The 7536-nt window shown below is 46.5% G+C and overlaps 1 pseudogene; it reads left to right on the forward strand.

Moving 5' to 3' along the window:
* Window positions 1-5391: 5391 nt before the first annotated feature.
* On the forward strand, window positions 5392-5509 carry LOC124709343 (annotated as a pseudogene).
* Window positions 5510-7536: the final 2027 nt, after the last annotated feature.

The raw sequence follows: 7536 nt of genomic DNA on the forward strand, positions 1-7536 counted from the left end.
AATTGAAAACGTCTGGTCAATGGTGGCCGAGCAACTGGCTCGTCACAATACGCCAGTCACTACTCTTGATGAACTGTGGCATCGTTTTGAAGCTGCCTGGGCAACTGTACCTGCCATCCAAGCTCTGACCCAATGTCTAGGCGTATCAAGGCCGTTATTACGGCCAGAGGTAGTTGTTCTGGGTACTGATTTCTCAGGTTCTATGCACCCACATTGCGTGAAAATGTTATCACATGGCAGTCCTAGTATGATATATTTGTCCAATGAATACCCGTTTATCATCTGCATTTATTCTTGGTGTAGCAATTTTAATGGCCAGTAGTGTAGATGATAGCACACTCCTCAGATTTACTAATTACCTCACTATATACTGAAGTGAAATTAGATCAGACGTCAGTATATGTTGAAGTTGTACTGACGGTAAATTTATTTCGTAGGTTTCTGAATGAGTTATAGTATATTAAGTTACTTATTTTATCATACAGTAATATATCTAATCTGAGAATCATAAAGACCTAAAGCACATCACCGTCGGGTGTGAGGTTGTAGCATTTATTCATGCTTCTGAAATATGTTGAGCTTATCATGAGTCAAGTTTATCTGTGCTATAGACCCACATTGCATATATAAAAATTCACGAAAAGCTGTATCACTGGTTTCTCTGAGATTCACTTAAATGTGGCATCGACGGCGGTGTGCTTTAGTACTCTAGTCAACTGGGCCTGTTGGTAGACATTACTACATGAGTTTAATTATTTCCACAAACGGCACGATGTGTATGGAACTGGTGGTTTACTCTACAGGAATCGGCTTCCTGTGCATGAACTATTCTGAATCTATTTTAAAATGCTAACAGAAAAATAGAGCTATGAGAACTGGTCGTGAGGTGCTTGGGTAGCTCAGTCGGTAGAGCATTTTCCCGTGAAAACTTGGCACACAGCTTTAATCTATCAGGACGCTACGTATCGGCGCACACCCCACTGCAGAATGAAAATCTCATTCTGGGAACAGTAAACTACCAGGAAAATTTAGTCGTGAAGGAACTAGGCCTCTGAGAACAGATCCTTTGATTGAGAGAGTGACGGAATGAAATAAGCGTGACTACAGAAAGTCTTCAGTTCGCACAAGTCTTTTTGTGGGTGCAGAGTAAGAATATCTGATTTTCAGCCTGGAACTAAATTCGTGAACTAATACATCTGTTACGGATCTTGTACATTTGTCCGAAAAAATGGAAAAGAACGAAAACCCACTCACACAATAATGCGAAATGGAGAGTTGCGAAAGCTTACACATTACTTCGTTATTGCCCTAAATTGTATTTAATTATGTGCAAAACTACAAAATTGAACAAAACGGTTCTTATTTTGTTAGATAAGTTATGCATCTTATTATTGTTATTATTATTATTGCTGTTATTATTATTGGCAATAGCTGTAGTTGTATAAACTTTATGGTAAGCGTAACTGTCATACAGCAGACGAAAATAATTTCACACTCAGATTTATCTGAATCTAAAAATTTGTGAATACCCGGAATGTATACTCACGAGCCGCCGCTGGACATGTAAGCCCTTGATCTCACACCTAAACTGCTCATGAAGTTAATGGGAGTGGGAATGGAACATTGAGCAGTTTCATGTGTTGCCGTGTACAGGTACGATCTACCGCGAAAATCTTATATTAAAATGTTGTTGGAACAGTGCTGCACAAATGCTGAATAGGTCACTTAGTAAAATGTCGTCGGCTGATGAATGAATGACTTTAATACTATGCGTTTCGGGATAACTCATCTTCAGATACCTCTGAAACACAGGGTACATAATCATGTAATCAAAGCAACGACATGGCGCTTCACAAAAATATCAATAATTCACAAGTAAAAGTCACGTACCAGATGCATCAGGTTGTACAGATAAACTGAAGTTATATATTACATACATGTCAGAGGCAGGCTGATGGTTCCACAGTTGATAACTGTGTCGCGAAACAAAATTCTACCAGGCGGCGATGGAGATATGTACCGTAAGTGGCGTTATACAGAATCAGGTGACGAAGTGTTAGTTTGTCATATGCACAGAACCAAAATGAAATAAGGAAAAGAAGAATTACCTTGTTGGTATCTGGAGGGAATTGGGGAGGGGGGAGGGAGATAGCAAATGCGTGGAAAGCACACTAACAAGTACGTCATCCTTTTTGTACCCCCAAGCCCAGGACTGAATCTGTGAACCGTGTCTGTCTGCGTCTTGAGTAAATCCCACTTTTCCGAAATGTTTCATAGTGTGCGTATGTGGTCTGAGGCAAGCCTTGGGCACCAGCCCGGCATTGACCTGGTAGGATATTGCCTAAAAATAACATCCAGGCTGGCTGGCTGGCTCACCAGCTCTCGTTGTTAAACACAGGCGAATTTGATCCGCGTCAGGATCTCCTCCCTGTCCCGCAAGCTACACTATGTGATCAAAAGTATCCGGACAGCCACAAAACATACGTTTTCATATTAGGTGCATTGTGCTGCCACCTACTGCCAGGTACTCCATATCAGCGACCTCAGAAGTCATCAGACATCGTCAGAGAGCAGAATGGGGCGCTCTGTGGAACTCAGGGACTTCAGGCGTGCTCAAGTGATTGCGTGTCGCTTGTGTCACACGACTGTTCGCGAGATTTCCGCACTCCTAAACATCCCTAGGTCCACTGTTTCCGATGTGATAGTGAAGTGGAAACGTGAAGGGACACGTACAGCACAAAAGCGTACAGGCCGACCTCGTCTGTTGACTGACAGAAAAAAATGGCTCTCAGTACTATGTGACTTAACATCTGAGGACATTAGTCCCCTAGAACTTAGAATTACTTAAACCTAACTAACCTAAGGACATCACACACATCCATGCCCGAGGCAGGATTCGAACCTGCGACTGTAGCGGTCGCGCGGTTCCAGACTGAAGTGCCTAGAACCGCTCGGCCACACTGGCCGGCTGACCGACAGAGACCGCCGACAGTTGAAGAGGGTCGTAATGTGTAATAGGCAGATATCTATCCAGACCATCACACAGGAATTCCAAACTGCAACAGGAACCACAGAAAGTATTACGGCAGTTATGCGGGAGGTGAGAAAACTAGGATTTCGTGGTCGAGCTTCTGCTACCAAGCCACACATCACACCGGTTAATGCCAAACGACGCCTCCCTTGGTGTAAGGAGCGTAAACATTGGACGATTGAACAGTGGAAAAACGTTGTGTGTAGCGACGAATCACGGTAGAGAACGTGTCGATCCTATGGCAGGTTGTGGTCATGGCGAATTCCCGGTAAACGTCATCTGCCAGCGTGTGTGGCGCCAACAGCAAAATTCGGAAGCGATAGTGTTGTGTTTTTCATGGAGGGGGCTTGCACCCCTTGTTTTGCGTGGCACTATCGCAGCACAGGCCTACATTGATGTTTTAAGTACCTTCTTGCTTCCCACTGTTGAAGAGCAATTCGGGGATGGCGATTGCATGGCGGAGTGGTTAGACGACAATAACATCCCTGTAACGGACTAGCCTGCACAGATTCCTGACCGTAATCCTATATAACTCCTTTGGGATGTTTTGGAACGCCGACTTCGTGCCAGGCCTCACCGCCCTACATCGATACCTCTCCTCAGTGCAGCACTCCTTGAAGAATGGGCTGCATCCCCCAAGAAACCTTCCAGCACCTGTTGATCGTATGCCTGCGAGAGTGGAAGCTGTCACCAAGGCTAAGGGTGGACCAACAGCATATTGAATTCCAGCATTACCGATGGAGGACGCCACGAACTTCTAAGTCATTTTCAGCCAGGTGTACGGATATTTTTGATCACATAGCGTACATCTGTAAGCTTTATTACAGAAAGTATATCTACTACGTAATGGATGTAATAGTGTAGTTATTTGTGAACGTTTATAGTTGATTGTAATTGTAACGTGAATATTGTAAATTGCTGGTAATCGCCCAGCGACCTTTGTTTAAACGTATCGATAGCAACGACGAAATGGCAGTAGCTGTGCCATTGTTTACCTTTGCATATGGAGAGACTGCGTCGCGCTGCGAGCAGAGGGAAGGCAGCAGCCGGAGTCTCGAAAGAGTGCGGCAGTGTTTGTGGGGCGCTCCCGCAGGCGAGGTCGCCCCGATGCAGGCGCGCCCATTTTATTACCCGGTGAGTATGGAGAGCACGGTCGGAGTGGACAGGCGGACGGACGAAGCCGCACTTCCAGCTATCGCCTGACCCACAATTCTCCGTGGCTCTGCAGAGGACTCGTGGTTCTCAACCAGCAGCGGCAGCAACAGCGGCTGCCCAGCACTGTCGTCGGCTACATTCTTCGCCGCCCGCACAGCTTCAACATCGTAAGACTGTTAACTGACAGAGTATAACTAATATTGTACAGGCTTTACCCAGTGGCATCTCTTTAAAAAAAATTTAATTACTAACTTTCTTGATTAATAACCTGCAATAGTTAAATACTTCTAGGGCACCTGTGTCGTCATTGTCCTCAGACATTACTGCCACGCAGGTTCCCTTTCTCCATGCAATCACCGAGTGTCGTAAAAATACTAAAATTAGTTAACTACTTACTGTCGTTTTTGTTAGTTTGCTAATTACCAGTTTCAGTCTAAATTTTGCTGCCCCAGTAGCTGTTCATCTTGTATTGCATAAAATAGTCTTAACTAATTTGCAATTTTGAGTATTAACTTCACTCACCTAAAGTAACGTAAAATTTCAATGGCTGAAGTAATAACTAAAGATACAGAACAAATTAAGAGCGCACAATTTCATTTATTCTGTATTTAGCTTAGCGAGTGATTTCTGCTGGCTTGGTATGTGTTTTATTGTTCTTATGTTAAAAGCAAATCAGCTGCTCATTTGCTTACAGTAAATTCAGTTCAATCTTTCAATAATTAAATTGCTTGCCTTCTTCCAAATTCTGCATTATCTTACGCTGAGGTTGCTCAAAGTCTTTTGTTTTACGTAAGGAAGTTCCACTAACAGTCATTCATTTAATCATAAACTTCATTTAACTTTGCTTTCAAAATTTAGTATTTAAGAATAAGTTGCTGCAATCTCAGCGCTTTTTGATTCATTGATTTTCTCGTGAACTATTGTGTTGTGAAAAAGTGTGACAACCTTCTGTTGCCACGCCAATGATTATATGCTTAATTATCTTTGCCATGTCCTTTCTTAGGATTTTGGATATTCATTTTCCTAGTGTGCTGGCGACCGTTTAATACCGTTTAATATTTCTTTTTTTTTGTACTCAGTATTTGTTGTTTTAAATATTGCGTGGTATCCTTTATCCCCCCTGTGTGGTTCGTCAGCGATTGCACTGAATTCCACCCATTTCCAAATTGTTATCAGTACTTAGATGGGGTTTAGAATACATTCTAGCCAACGGCCTTGCCGCAGTGGTAACACCGGTTCCCGTCAGATCACCGAAGTTAAGCGCTGTCGGGCTGGGCTAGCACTTAGATGGGTGACCATCCGGCCTGCCGAGCGCTGTTGGCAAGCGGGGTGCACTCAGCCCTTGTGTTGCAAACTGAGGAGTTACTTGACTGAGAAGTAGCGGCCGCATCCAGTAATGCCTATGGTGAGGATGACACGGCGGTCGGTCGGTACCGTTCGGCTTTCATGGCCTGTTGGGGAGGAGTTTAGTTTAGTTTTTTAGAATACATTAATCCTTTATAAGGGTCTCTTTTACACTTTCCACCCACTAACGGGTATTATTTTCCTTCCTAAACCATAGCCTTACTCATTGTAACATTTCGTTAGGCATAAGCGACCACGGCCATTTACATTGCAATCCCATAGGCCAATTAGCAAGGGGAGGTTACGGGCTCTTTGCCTAGAAGTGATAGTGAGCAACTATGGGAAGCGCTTGAAGGACGGTGAAACCACGGGCGGACAACAAGGTGCCACAGAACGAGCAGTTCCGAGGCTTCCCTGCTCTGTAAAGCAGCGTAGGCGACGGTCTGCGGAAAATTTGATCACTGATTTAACTGCTGGTGCAGTACATGTACTTCGGAGCACACTGTTGAGCGCACATTGTTGAACGTGGGGCTTTGCAGCAGACGACCCTTACGTGTTCCCAAGCTGACCGGGCGATATTGCGAATTACGACTGCAGTGGGCCCAGCATCACCGAGGCTGGACCGCGGGTCAGCGGAAACGTGTCCCCTCCTAGCGAGCGGCTGCTGGAAACACCGCATCACACACGCAGGCAGGTCGACACAGCATTCTACTGTAGGAGTATAGGGGATACTCATATGAACTTCCATGAGACCTCTCATGGTAATGGAACGCATCATGAACGTGTGCATCATGTAGTAATATCTGCAGACCTCCTGTACTCCTTCATGCCTGTCTTCTGACAGCGATGGCATTTTCCATTAGGGCAATTGTCCGTGTCACAAGGCCAGAACCTTCCTGCAGTGATTTGAAGAAGCTTGAACTCATGTTGGTGTCTTGGCCACCGATATGACCGTATGTAATATACTGGGGACATTCTCAGACACCAGCTCCGCGCCCACAAGCCATCGGCACATTCTTTACGGAAATTGCGTGACTCGTCCGTAGGTATGCGGTGCAACATACAAAACATACACTCCTGGAAATGGAAAAAAGAACACATTGACACCGGTGTGTCAGACCCACCATACTTGCTCCGGACACTGCGAGAGGGCTGTACAAGCAATGATCACACGCACGGCACAGCGGACACACCAGGAACCGCGGTGTTGGCCGTCGAATGGCGCTAGCTGCGCAGCATTTGTGCACCGCCGCCGTCAGTGTCAGCCAGTTTGCCGTGGCATACGGAGCTCCATCGCAGTCTTTAACACTGGTAGCATGCCGCGACAGCGTGGACGTGAACCGTATGTGCAGTTGACGGACTTTGAGCGAGGGCGTATAGTGGGCATGCGGGAGGCCGGGTGGACGTACCGCCGAATTGCTCAACACGTGGGGCGTGAGGTCTCCACAGTACATCGATGTTGTCGCCAGTGGTCGGCGGAAGGTGCACGTGCCCGTCGACCTGGGACCGGACCGCAGCGACGCACGGATGCACGCCAAGACCGTAGGATCCTACGCAGTGCCGTAGGGGACCGCACCGCCACTTCCCAGCAAATTAGGGACACTGTTGCTCCTGGGGTATCGGCGAGGACCATTCGCAACCGTCTCCATGAAGCTGGGCTACGGTCCCGCACACCGTTAGGCCGTCTTCCGCTCACGCCCCAACATCGTGCAGCCCGCCTCCAGTGGTGTCGCGACAGGCGTGAATGGAGGGACGAATGGAGACGTGTCGTCTTCAGCGATGAGAGTCGCTTCTGCCTTGGTGCCAATGATGGTCGTATGCGTGTTTGGCGCCGTGCAGATGAGCGCCACAATCACGACTGCATACGACCGAGGCACACAGGGCCAACACCCGGCATCATGGTGTGGGGAGCAATCTCCTACACTGGCCGTACACCACTGGTGATCGTCGAGGGTACACTGAACAGTGCACGGTACATCCAAACCGTCATCGAACCCATCGTTCTA

Source organism: Schistocerca piceifrons, chromosome 7, assembly GCF_021461385.2.
Source record: "Schistocerca piceifrons isolate TAMUIC-IGC-003096 chromosome 7, iqSchPice1.1, whole genome shotgun sequence".
Classification (NCBI taxonomy): Eukaryota; Metazoa; Arthropoda; class Insecta; order Orthoptera; family Acrididae; genus Schistocerca; species Schistocerca piceifrons.